The following is a 12714-nucleotide window of genomic DNA, read 5'->3' on the forward strand; positions in this document are numbered from 1 at the left end:
ATAATTTTTACATTTGGTATAACGCCATCACCTTTCTATCATTTATCTCATGTTCTTGAGCTAATTTCTTCATAATCTTTATTTTATTCCCCAAACATGCACCCACTGTCAGCAATAAAGACCTTAATAAATATTTCTAGGTACTTTCTTCCTTTGGTGGGAGATTCTATATATCTTAATCCTAACAGGGTAATCATTCTGTTTTAGATATGTAAATACTGTTTCCTTTAAAGCATCTAAAAACAAAAATGAAAAGACATGTTTTTAGCTAATACTTAATGTAATTTTATCTCACAAAACATTCCTACTTGCCTCACCTCTCCAGAGAAATTTCCCCTACTGTGACTTAACCTTGGTAACTGGCCTGGCAGCCAGGAGAGGAGATGCCTGCTGCTCCTGGAGAGAATGGCTACCAGCTCGTAAAGAAGAGGCCTGCGCCGAGTCTCTGCACAACGTGAATGCATGCTAAGTGGCTTCAGTCTTGTTCACCTCTTTATGACCCCATGGACTATAGCCCACCAGGCTCCTCTGTCCATGGGAATCTTCAGGCAAGAACACTGGAGTGGGTTGACATGCCCTCCTGCAGGGAATCTTCCCAGACCAGTGATCGAACTTGTGTCTCTTACAACTCCTGCACCGGCAAGCAGGTTCTTTACCACTAGCACCACCTGGGAAGCCCATACCTGGACAATGCTAGCTCTCAAGGGAGAGAAAATTCACTTCTGCAAACTCAGAAGGCTCAAACAACAACAACAAAAAGTTTACAGAGTCAAAAACTTCAGGTTATCTAGCCCAGTAAACATCCCATGTTCAGGTCCCAAGTTTTCCCAACTAGGTCTCTGACTCCGGATCAACAGATCTGTCTATGTTGAGCATCCAACTGTCACAGGAGTTCAGACACTCTATCCAATCCTGCGCTTTGAATTCAGTTTTTCCTGCTCACCCACTGCATGAGATGAGAGCTTTTCAATCCACTAAGGATAATCTCTGGATCTCATACTCAGCTTTCAGTTATGTTAATTGCCCTCAACTTTTCATTATCCACCTCTTGCACACACATGCAACTAGTAGCAACCATGCAGTTCCACTGTCTTTATGTGTATCATCCTCACCCTCATTCCTTTCAATGCACAAACAGGCCCTGGTCCATGCACTCACATTTACTGTCATGCTGACCTGGTACCAGGGCTGAAAGTTGTAACAATCATACAATTATACCACCATCTTGTGCTGGAAGCTATTGGCATGTAACCTAGTGTCCATTTCTCACTACCAGCTGAGTGGTGATTGATCCAGTTCCCAAATCTAATCTTAACTCTGTCTCCTTGGAGCTCTTTCAGTACTACCTACTACAAATTGGCCTTTCTGGGTAGCAGAAACTGACAACATAAAAGAGAAAAGGTTTATTGAGAACTAAAACCTGTGAAAGGAGAAGAGAAGAAGGATCTGTCAGGGAAAGTTATCAGATGGCAACACCAACCTGACAAAAATGTCTTTCAGATCATCTGGGAAACTCTGGAGTAAATATTCAGTTCAGTTCAGTCACTCAATTATGTCTAACTATGCAACCCCATGGACTGCAGCATGCCAGGCTTCCCTGTCCATCACCAATTCCCAGAGTTTGTTCAAACTCATGTCCATCGAGTCGGTGATACCATCCAATCATCTCATCCTCTGTCTTTCTCTTCTCCTCCTGTGTTCAATCTTAGCCAGCATCAGGGTCTTTTCTAATGAGTCTGTTATATGCAATAGATGACCACAGTATTGGAGCTTCAGCTTCAGCATCAGTCCTTCCAATGAGTAAACATTCAGCTCAGTTCAGTTCAGTTGCTCAGTTGTGCCCGACTCTTTGCGACCCCATGAACTGCAGCACACCAGGCCTCCCTGTCCATAACCAACTCCTGGAGTTTACCCAAACTCATGTCCATTGAGTCGGTGACACCATCCAGCCATCTCATCCTCTGTCATCCCCTTCTCCTCCTGCCCCCAATCCCTCCCAGCATCAGGGTCTTTTCCAGTGAGTCAACTCTTCTCATAAAGTGGTCAAAGTATTGGAGTTTCAACTTCAGCATCAGTCCTTCTTCCAATGAACACCCAGGATTGATCTCCTTCAGGATGGACTGGTTGGATCTCCTTGCAGTCCAAGGGACTCTCAAGAGTCTTCTCCAACACCACAGTTCAAAAACATCAATTCTTCAGTGCTCATCTTCCTTCACAGTCCAACTCTCACAGCCATACATCACCACTGGAAAAACCATAGCCTTGACTAGATGGACCTTTGTTGGCAAAGTAATGTCTCTATAGATATGCTATAGGTTGCTATAGATAGATATGCTATATAGGTTGGTCATAACTTTCCTTCCAAGGAGAAAGCGTCTTTTAATTTCATGGCTGCAATCACCATCTGCAGTGATTTTGGAGCCCAAAAAACTAGACTCTGATAGACAGAGTGCCTGATGAACTATGGACGGAGTTTCATAGGAGACAGGGATCAAGACCATCCCCATGGAAAAGAAATGCAAAAAAGCAAAATGGCTGTCTGAGGAGGCCTTACACATAGCTGTGAAACAAAAAGAAGCTAAAAGCAAAGGAGAAAAGGAAAGATATTCCTATTTGAATGCAGAGTTCCAAAGAATAGCAAGGAGAGATAAGAAAGCCTTCCTCAGCGATCAATGCAAAGAAATAGAGGAAAACAACAGAATGGGAAAGACTAGAGAACTCTTCAAGAAAATTAGAGATACCAAGGGAACATTTCATGCAAAGATGGGCTTGATAAAGGACAGAAATTGTAGGGACCTAACAGAAGCAGAAGGTATTAAGAAGAGGTGGCAAGAATACACAGAAGAACTGTACAAAAAAGATCTTCATGACCCAGATATTCACGATGGTGTGATCACTCACCTAAAGCCAGACATCCTGGAATGTGAAGTCAAGTGGGCCTTAGAAAGCATCACTACGGACAAAGCTAGTGGAGGCGATGGACTTCCCGTTGAGTTATTTCAAATCCTGAAAGATGATGCTGTGAAAGTGCTGCACTCAATATGCCAGCAAATGTGGAAAACTCAGCAATGGCCACAGGACTGGACAGGTCAGTTTTCATTCCAATCCCTAAGAAAGGCAATCCCAAAGGATGGTCAAACTACTGCACAATTGCACTCATCTCACATGCTAGTAAAGTGATGCTCAAAATTCTCCAAGCCAGGATTCAGCAATATGGGTACCGTGAACTTCCAGATGTTCAAGCTGGTTTTAGAAAAGGCAGAGGAACCAGAGATCAAATTGCCAACATACACTGGATCATCAAAAAAGCAAGAGAATTCCAGAAAAACGTCTATTTCTGCTTTATTGACTATGCCAAAGCCTTTGACTGTGTGGATCACAATAAACTGTGGAAAATTCTGAAAGAGATGGGAATACCAGACCACCTGAACTGCCTCTTGAGAAACCTGTATGCGGGTCAGGTAGCAACGGTTAGAACTGGACATGGAACAACAGACTGGTTCCAAATAGGAAAAGGAGTACCTGTTGAGAAATCCACACGAGGTGGAAATGACCTTTATACCACTACATTGCTCAATCACAGGCTGAGGGCTACCCAGAAATAAAAAAAATGCTTTGAGCTTGAAAACTGAGGCAAACCTTTACAAAGTTAAGAGCTAGAATCTGTCAGGTTATTTTAAGCATATGTTTTTATTCTGATACTTCAATATCTGAGGGCTTGCCCACCCTTGGAGGGACTGCCTCTTCCAGGGATAGCTAATTCCCAGAGACAGCAAATAACTACACAGTGAGTATGTACTCCACAAACACAAACTGACCGATCCAGAGCCTATAGCCCTCCTTTTTTGAAGTCTTACACTCTGGGCCATTATTCCTTTTCTGGGAACAGTGTACTCACAATTACAGTGTACCCATGCCAGAGTCAGGTGTCAGATAACTGGGCACAGTCCCTGTGTCACAGAGCCCACGGAAACTATTCAAACTAGCCAGTCTGAAGCCTGTTCTTCTGATGGAAGTCACGATGGAGGCTCTCGTACACAGGTGTTCCTTTTTCCCTCTGACTCTGAGTGACCCCGTGCTTCCCCGTGTGACCCTGCGTGATGTGCATGTCCCCTTCTCCGGAGCAATAAATAACAAACTATCTTTTCTATCAATGGCAATCATCTTCTGATCTTCTACCCTCACTTTACTAAATAAAAATGAAATCTGTGCTGTAAAACACACGTCCTCATACTCTCTGCAGCTGAGTAGGTTGTCTCGAAGGATGATCTGAAGACGACCTCCATGTGTCTTACGGGAGTGATTTTTTTAAAGTGGATCAAATATAGCTATAATACCTCAGAGAGAAGTAAAATTTTATTCCTTATTTCATTCAATAGTTTTTTAAATTAACCTAGTTATACATGTTAATTACAGATGATTGGCTCTCAAAGTATAGCAGTTCTTTTTCCCGTAGGCCATTATGGTCTACTGTAGAATGATTTCAAAAACGTGCTGAAGGAAACTATTCAGTTCAGTTCAGTTCAGTCGCTCAGTCGTGTCCGACTCTTTGCGACCCCATGAACCGCAGCACGTCAGGCCCCTCTGTCCATCACCAACTCCCAGAGTTTACTCAAACTCATGCCCATTGAGTTGGTGATGCCATCCAGCAATCTCATCTTCTGTCGTCCCCTTCTCCTCCTGCCTCCAATCCCTTCCCAGCATCAGGGTCTTTTCCAATGAGTCAACTCTTCGCATGAGGTGGCCAAAGTATTGGAGTTTCAGCTTCAGCATCAGTCTTTCCAATGAATACCCAGGACTGATCTCCTTTAGGATAGACTGGTTGGATCTCCTGGCAGTGCAAGGGACTCTCAGGAGCCTTCTCCAACACCACAGTTCAAAAGCATCCATTTTTCGGCGCTCAGCTTTCTTCATAGTCCAACTCTCACATCCATACATGACCACTGGAAAAACCATAGCCAACTATAAGCAAGGTGAAAAGACAGCTCTCTGAATGGGAGAAAATAATAGCAAATGGAACAACTGACAGAGGATTCATCTCCAAAATATACAAGCAAATCATGCAGTTCAATGCCAAATAAACAACCCATCAAAAAGTAGGCAGAAGATCTACACAAACATTTCTCCAAAGAAGACAGACAGACGGCAAACAAACACATGAAAATGCACAACATTGCTCATTATTAGAGAAATGCAAATCAAAACTACAATGAGCAGTCTCACACTGGTCAGACTTGTTGTTTAGTCGCTAAGTCATATCCAACTCTTGGCAACCCCATGGACTATTGCAAGCCAGGCATCCCTCTCCTTCATTATCTCCCTGAATTTGCTCAAACTCATGTCCATTGAGTCAGTGATGCCATCCAATCATCTCATCCTCTGTTGCACCCTTCTCCTTCCCTCAGTCTTTTCCAGCATCAGAGCCTTTTCCAATGAGTTGGCTCTCTGTATCAGGTGGCCAAAGTATTGGAGCTTCAGCTTCAGCATCAGTCCTTCCAAAGAATATTCAGGGTGGATTTCCTTAAGGATTGACTGGTTTGGTCTTTTTGCTGTCCAAGGGACTCCCAAGTGTCTTCTAGACTCTTGCTTCAAATAAAAATTTGAGAACATCAGTTATTCGGCACTCATCCTTCTTTATGATCCAACATCTGTACATGACTACTGGAAAAACCATCAGTTCAGTTCAGTTCAGTTGCTCAGTCATGTCCGACTCTTTGCGACCCCATGAATCGCAGCATGCTTGGCCTCCCTGACCATCACCAACTCCCGGAGTTTACTCAAACTCAGCTTTGACTATATAGATTTTATCGGCAAAGTGATGTCTCTGCTTCTTAATACACTGTCTAGATTTGTCATAGCTTTTCTTCCAAAAAGCGAGGGTCTTTTATTTCATAGCTGCAGTCACCATCTGCAGTGATTTTGGAGCCCAAGAAAATAAAATCTGTCACTGTAGAATCTGTCACCAGTCAGAATGGCCATCATCAAAATTTGTACAAATAATAAATGCTGGAGAGCATCTGGAGAAAAGGGAACTCTCTTGTACTGTTGGTGGGAATACAAATTGATATAGCCATTATGGAGAGCAGTAGGGATAATCCTTAAAAAGCTAGGAATAAAACCACCATATGACCCAACAATCCCACTACTGGGCATATACCCTGAGAAAATCATAAATGAAAAAGACATATGTACCCCAATGTTCATTGCAGCACTATTTACAACAGCTAGGGCAAGGAAGCAACCAAGAGGTCCATGGGAAGTTGAATAGATAAGGAAGTTGTGGTACATATATACAATGGAATATTATTCAACTATAAAAATGAATGTATTTGAGTCCATTCGAATGAGATGGATGAACCTAGAGCCTATTATACAGAGTGAAGTAAGTCAAAAAGAGAAAGACAAATATCATACATTAACACATATTATGAAATCTAGAGCAATAGTACTGATGATTCTACTTGCAGGGCAGCAACGGAGACACAGACATAAAAAACAGACTTTTGGACACAGTAGGGGAAGGAGAGGGTAGGATAACTTGAGAGAAGAGCATTGAAACATATACATTACCATACGTAAAATAGATAGCCAGTGGGAATTTGCTGTATGATGTAGGGAACCCAAAATTAGTGCTCTGCGACAACCTAGAGGGGTGGGAATGGGGGGGGAGTGTGGGATGGGGGTGGGGGAAGGCCGGTTCACAAGGGAGGGGACATATGTACACCTGTGGCTAATTCATGCTGATGAGTGGCAGAAACCATCACAATATTGTAAAGTAATTATCCTCTAATTAAAAATAAAAATAAAAGTGTGCTGTAATGAATATGAAAGGAGAAGCAAGCAAATATGGGATCACATCAGAAAGAAGCCAGCCTATCCTAGGGACTTCCCTGGTGGTCCAGTGGCTAAGACTTAACGCTCCCAATGCAGGGGGCCTGAGTTTAATCCCTGGCCAGGGAACTAGATCCCACCTGCCACAACCAAGACCTGGCACATCCAAGTAAATAAGTAAATAGTAAAACATTGGAAAAGACCCTGATGCTGGAACAGATAGAAGGCAGGAGGAGAAGGGAATGGCAGAAGATGAGATGGTTGGCTGGCATCACTGACTCAATGGACATGAGTTTCAGCAAGCTCCAGGAGACAGTGAAGGACAGGGAAGGAAGCCTGGCATACTGCAGACCATGAGGTCGCAAAGAGTTGGACACGACTGAGTGACTGAACAACAAAAACAATAATAATAATAAATTATTTGTTGGGGCTTCCCAGTGGCGCTAGCAGTAAAGAACCTGTGTGCCAATGCAGGAGACATTAAGACATGCGGGTTCAATCCCTAGTTGGAAGAGCCCCTGGAGAACGGAATGCCAATCCACTCCAGTATTCTTGCCTGGAGAATCCCATAGACAGAGGAGCCTGGCAGGGTCGGACATGACTGAAGTGACTCAGCATGCAACTTATCCTAAGGGTGAAGAAGCCTTCATGGAGGGAAGTGTACAAGCAATCCTGACAGACTATTCAGAGTTGGAAACTAAGAAATGTATCAAAAGAGACATAAAACAATGGGGAGAGCTGCAGGAACAGAACTGAAGGAGACACAGAGGGCAGTGTATTCAAGTAACAAAGGATATTCAGTGTATAGACTGTAGAGTTCTATAAGAGGGTGGGAAGGAGGGTGAGAATGTAGGCAAGGTTCAGCTCGCTTCAGGGCTCTGCCACCTGAGTTAAGGAGAATAAACTCTCTTAACTGCAAGGGAAGCTACTGAAGACTTTTTAAGAGGGTAACAACATAACTCAATCTGTAATGATCACTCTCGTAGTGTCAAGAAGAGACTAGACTGGGAAAATATTATGGGCAGAAAAGCTAATCAGAAACTGTGGCAGTAATCCAGCTGAAAGATCAGAGTGGCTGGAGTCATGTACTAGCAGTGGGTATAAGGACAAGGGGAAATGGGTTCAATAGCTGTTTATGCACATAAGGCACTGAGAAATGAGATGGAGACAAGGACGACACCCAGATTTCTAGTTTGAGAAACTAGGTGAATGGGAGGTGACTTATAGAGATGGAAAATACTGCAGCAGCAGATTAGGAAGAAGAAGCACAAAGATGTGCATATAAAGGACAAGTGAATAAAATGGCCTCCTAACAGAGGACAAAAACCTCTTCCACTATAAAAGGAAGGATACAGGCAGAGGCATAAAATTCAGTGACAAGTAGTTGAAGGAGTGTCCACCTGGAGGCTTCCATCTTTTTCTCCAGTGGTAGAACTGTAAGTCATCTGTTGAAAGCAAAGATAGAAACAAGGGATAGAAAATAAACACTTGGAGAAGAATAGATAAGATATGAAATGGATTTTGTAAACACTAAACCCTGAATATTCATTGGAAGGACTGACGCTAAAGCGAAGCTCCAATACTCTGGCCACCTGATGTGAAGAACCAACTCATTGGAAAAGACCCTGATGCTGGGAAAGACTGAGGACAGGAAGAGAAGGGGACGACAGAAGATGAGATGGTTGCATTGCATCACTGACTCGACGGACATGAGTTTGATCAAGTTCTGGGAGATAGTGAAGGACAGAGAAGCTTGGCATGCTGCAGTCCATGCAGTCACAAAGAGCTGGACACAATTTGGCAACTCAACAACAAAGCACTGATCAGAGAAACCTGGCTGTATTGCTGGCTAGTATTGAAGAGCCAGCTAAGACTAAAAGTCATAAATTGATAATGGGATAAATTTTTAAATAGATACTTACAATGGTTTTGTGTATTCATATTGTTTCTGCTGATGATGATTCGTTTTAGTCGTGTCCAACTCTTTGAGACCATATGGACTGCAGCCTGCCAGGCTCCTCTGTCCATGGGATTCTCCAGGCAAGAATACTGGAGTGGGTTGCCATGTGCTCCCCCAGAGATCTTCCCAACCCAGTAATCGAACTCCAATCTCTTACATCTCCTGCATTGGCAGGCAGGTTCTTTACCACTAGTTCCTATCATCAACCAAATAAAAGATCACTTAATTTGAGTTTACCAGCCAGACCTTTGAATTGATGAGATGATTTACATTGTGTATTAATATGTATTATATTTATCTGCCCTGATTGTCCCTCTGAATGTGAAGGAAAACGGTAAGAGTCAAATTTCATATATATGTAGGATGATGGAAATTGCTCTTTATAGGAGAAAACAAGTCTAAGCAGCCCAAGGGCAACCGATGTGGAGAACTTAGGCAAAGGGTAAAGAATACAAGTTTCTTCCTCTAACAAGATAAAAAGGCTTATGACCAAGATGTCTCTTTGACCTCTTACTATCAGAAACTGGCTTAAAAAAATTAACATGTGAAAAGCATAAGAAAATAGCTGGGTCTCAACACAAAAGCAATTACAGATTTTTAGTAAGCTTTGGATTTCTTAAACCATGTTTGAAGGAATGCTATAGAAATAAGATTACTTTGCAAATCACAGCCAAAAATGTGACTCTAAGAAAGAGTATATTTTAGAAACACCCAGGGCCATTTTCAAACTGTCTGTGCTTTCCATCTCTCAGTAATTGTGACTTCTACACATGTACAAAAATACTGCCTTGAGACTCAGTGCAGAAGGAATGACCACATAACTGTTGCATTGCCAAGTGGTTTATCTTGGTTCGTTCATTTGATTTGATTTCTTAGAATTTTCACTTCTCCATGAGAATGGTACTTTAACATCATTTATACATGTAAGAAACCTGAGGCATACACAGATAAATAATTTTGCTGAACCCTGTTGGATGGTAAGTAGAAGAACCAAGATTTGATTCCAGGTATATTTTAATGCCAAAGAATGTACTCTATCACATGCTTTTTGAATAGACAAAAGCCTTTGAAACATAGTCCATACATATGAGCTCAGTCCCTCAGTTGTGTCCAACTTGCAATGGACATGGACTGTAGCCCGCCAGGCTCTGTAGCCCCCAGGCTCCTCTGTTCGTGGATTTTCAAGACAAGAATGCTGAAGTGGGTTGCCATGTCCCTCGACAGTTGAAACATAATAGAACATACTTATCTGCATATGTCCCCTTACCTCTCACTGCCTACAGGTCATAACCCACAACATTAAACTTGGCCACGCTGAAAAAATCAAATTACTACCCAACTTTTAAACTTACACTTACAGTAAATATAAACATGCATATTTAAACAACACTTTAAAACTTTCAAATGGTGAGCACATCCATTATCTTTTTTTTCTATCTATATAATAACTCTATGAAGGAGGTCATGACAATTCATTACCAACTATAGCCATATGACTGTGCTGCTCTGGACATGATGACTAAGCAAACTCCAAATTTAGAGAAAACACCCTGGCCCACACCTTCTTAGATCATCTGCCTTTTGGTTGCTTTCTTCTGCTCTTATTATTATGACAGGTTCAATTGAATGACTCATATGTCTCTCACAGCTAGAACCTTTTTCAGACATTTGTGTACCTGGAGATACTATCTCTGCCATAGTCTCCCCCCTCAGCCAAGGCAGGCAAAAGAACCAACCTCAGCAGTGTGTGCACTACATGATTTATCCTCCATCTAAATAAGTGATCTCATCTATTTCCTTGAAGCCTGTTCCTGTCAATCCTAGGTCACACCTAGTCTTATGAATGTACAGCTGTAAGAATAAAATCAAGCCCATGGCAGACAAGAAGAGGATTCTGATGTTTTTTGTACAATGTCACTCTACACACCTTATTCTTGCAATGGCCGCCCCTTGTAGAATAGAAAAGGTCAAGCCCTATCCTGCCACTCCTTGAGGATCTGAAAATTAAGAGTCAACATCTTTTGAAATAGTCCCTGTGAAGAGCAATTGCTTTGCTTCACAAACCATAATTTCATGCCCCACCTCTCCTTCCGTGTTGAGCTCATCACAGGAAAACAGGAAGATGCTTTCAGACTGAATGCAGTTTTCCCCCTGCCTTTCCCCTGACTCGTTCCCAATTTCTGTGTGAATAGTGATGGGACACCAGAATCTGCATTAATTCATTTAGTTATTAAGACATTCAAACAATATGTGTTGACTAAGCACCTTCTCATTAAAAAGGCCTTTGCTGACTGTTCTAGGAAATACAAAGATGGAAAAGAAAGAACACGTATGGTTGGAAGAAAGTGATGTCAACAAAACCCAGAAGACAATATACTTCACATCTTTATTTTTTTTTTTTCACATCTTTAAAAAAGTACTGAAACAAAAGCAAATTTTAAAGGCCATTAAAATATTTAAATAATTTGCCCCAATAAACAGTTTTTATTTTCATTTATTTCAAGGAAATGTTTAGCAATGTGGTTACAAAAGCATGTTCATGAAGGTGGTCAAAATACTTCATATTAGGAGATGGTTTCAGTATTTTATAATGAATCTATTTGGTGTGATATTCCATACGGCTGCATGTGATTAAAATAAAGTCATTAAAATTCTTAACAACTGATGGATCTAGGTCCTATATTTGCAAGTTTTCTGTAAACTTGAAATTGTATTAAAATAAAAAACTATAATATAGCTTCATATAATACATAGTATATATATATAATTTAATATAATATATAATGTTATATACAACTTATATAATAAGTTATAATACAGTTAAACAGCTACTGGATACATACATAGCTACTAGAAATAATACAGAAGCCATTAGAAATAAAAATTAGTAGCACAAGGATATGCCTATGAAATAATATTGAGCATAAAAAGCACAATACAAAGTTATATGCTATAATATAACTTGTGAAAAAGATCTGTACAGTCAAGGTTAACATGTAAAATAAAAATGGTTTGTTTAGGTAACTTTGTTCAACTGTTTTGATATATTGTCTTATTCTTTTTACTAAAAAAAGAAAGGTCAGAATGTCAGGTGTGAGATATGAAAATGTATGCAGGAATGGTAGGCAGGAGCCCATGCATTCCTATTCCTGTTTGTTTTTCTTTTTGTTTTTGCTTTTGATAATTTTTTTTAATAATTTTGATTTTTTTTTCTTTTTTTTCCCAATTATTTTTATTAGTTGGAGGCTATTTACTTTACAATATTGTAGTTGTTTTTGCCATACATTGACATGAATCAGCCATGGATTTACATGTGTTCCCCATCCTGAAACCCCCTCCCACCTCCCTCCCCATCCCATCCCTTATATCTACCTATTCCTGTTTTATGCAAAGCTTTGCACATTACATTTTAAAAATGCATAATTGAACACTTCTTGAGTTACAGTCCTGGAGTGAATTCATTAGCTATCCATGATTTACATGATAGTTATAGAAGACCATGTAATCAGCACCTAATTTTTTCAGCAAGTAAATGAGACTCATAAAGGCATAAGTAATTTTTTGCTTAAGCTTCACAATTAATTGGTGAAAATGTTGAAACCCAAATTCAAATTTCCTAATTCTGTTATACAATTCCAACAATTTAGTATTCATTATTTCTCACAAAGTAACTTCCAGCATAACCTTCCAAATTTATCTCCTATCCTTCCCAATACAATAAACAGAAATAGCTTTTCTCACTTCCATGCTATTCTACATGGAATTCTCATTCTACACTCTGCTGCCCACTCATCTACTGCAATACTGAGTTAGAATATTTTTTAAAGACATACTCAGAGAAAGACTAAATGAATTTGTTTCAATTGTTTTTCTTGCTTATCTCACAAATTTGTATACATAGTCAATTACTTCTCTGAATATTT

Source organism: Dama dama, chromosome 6, assembly GCF_033118175.1.
Source record: "Dama dama isolate Ldn47 chromosome 6, ASM3311817v1, whole genome shotgun sequence".
Lineage (NCBI taxonomy): Eukaryota > Metazoa > Chordata > Mammalia > Artiodactyla > Cervidae > Dama > Dama dama.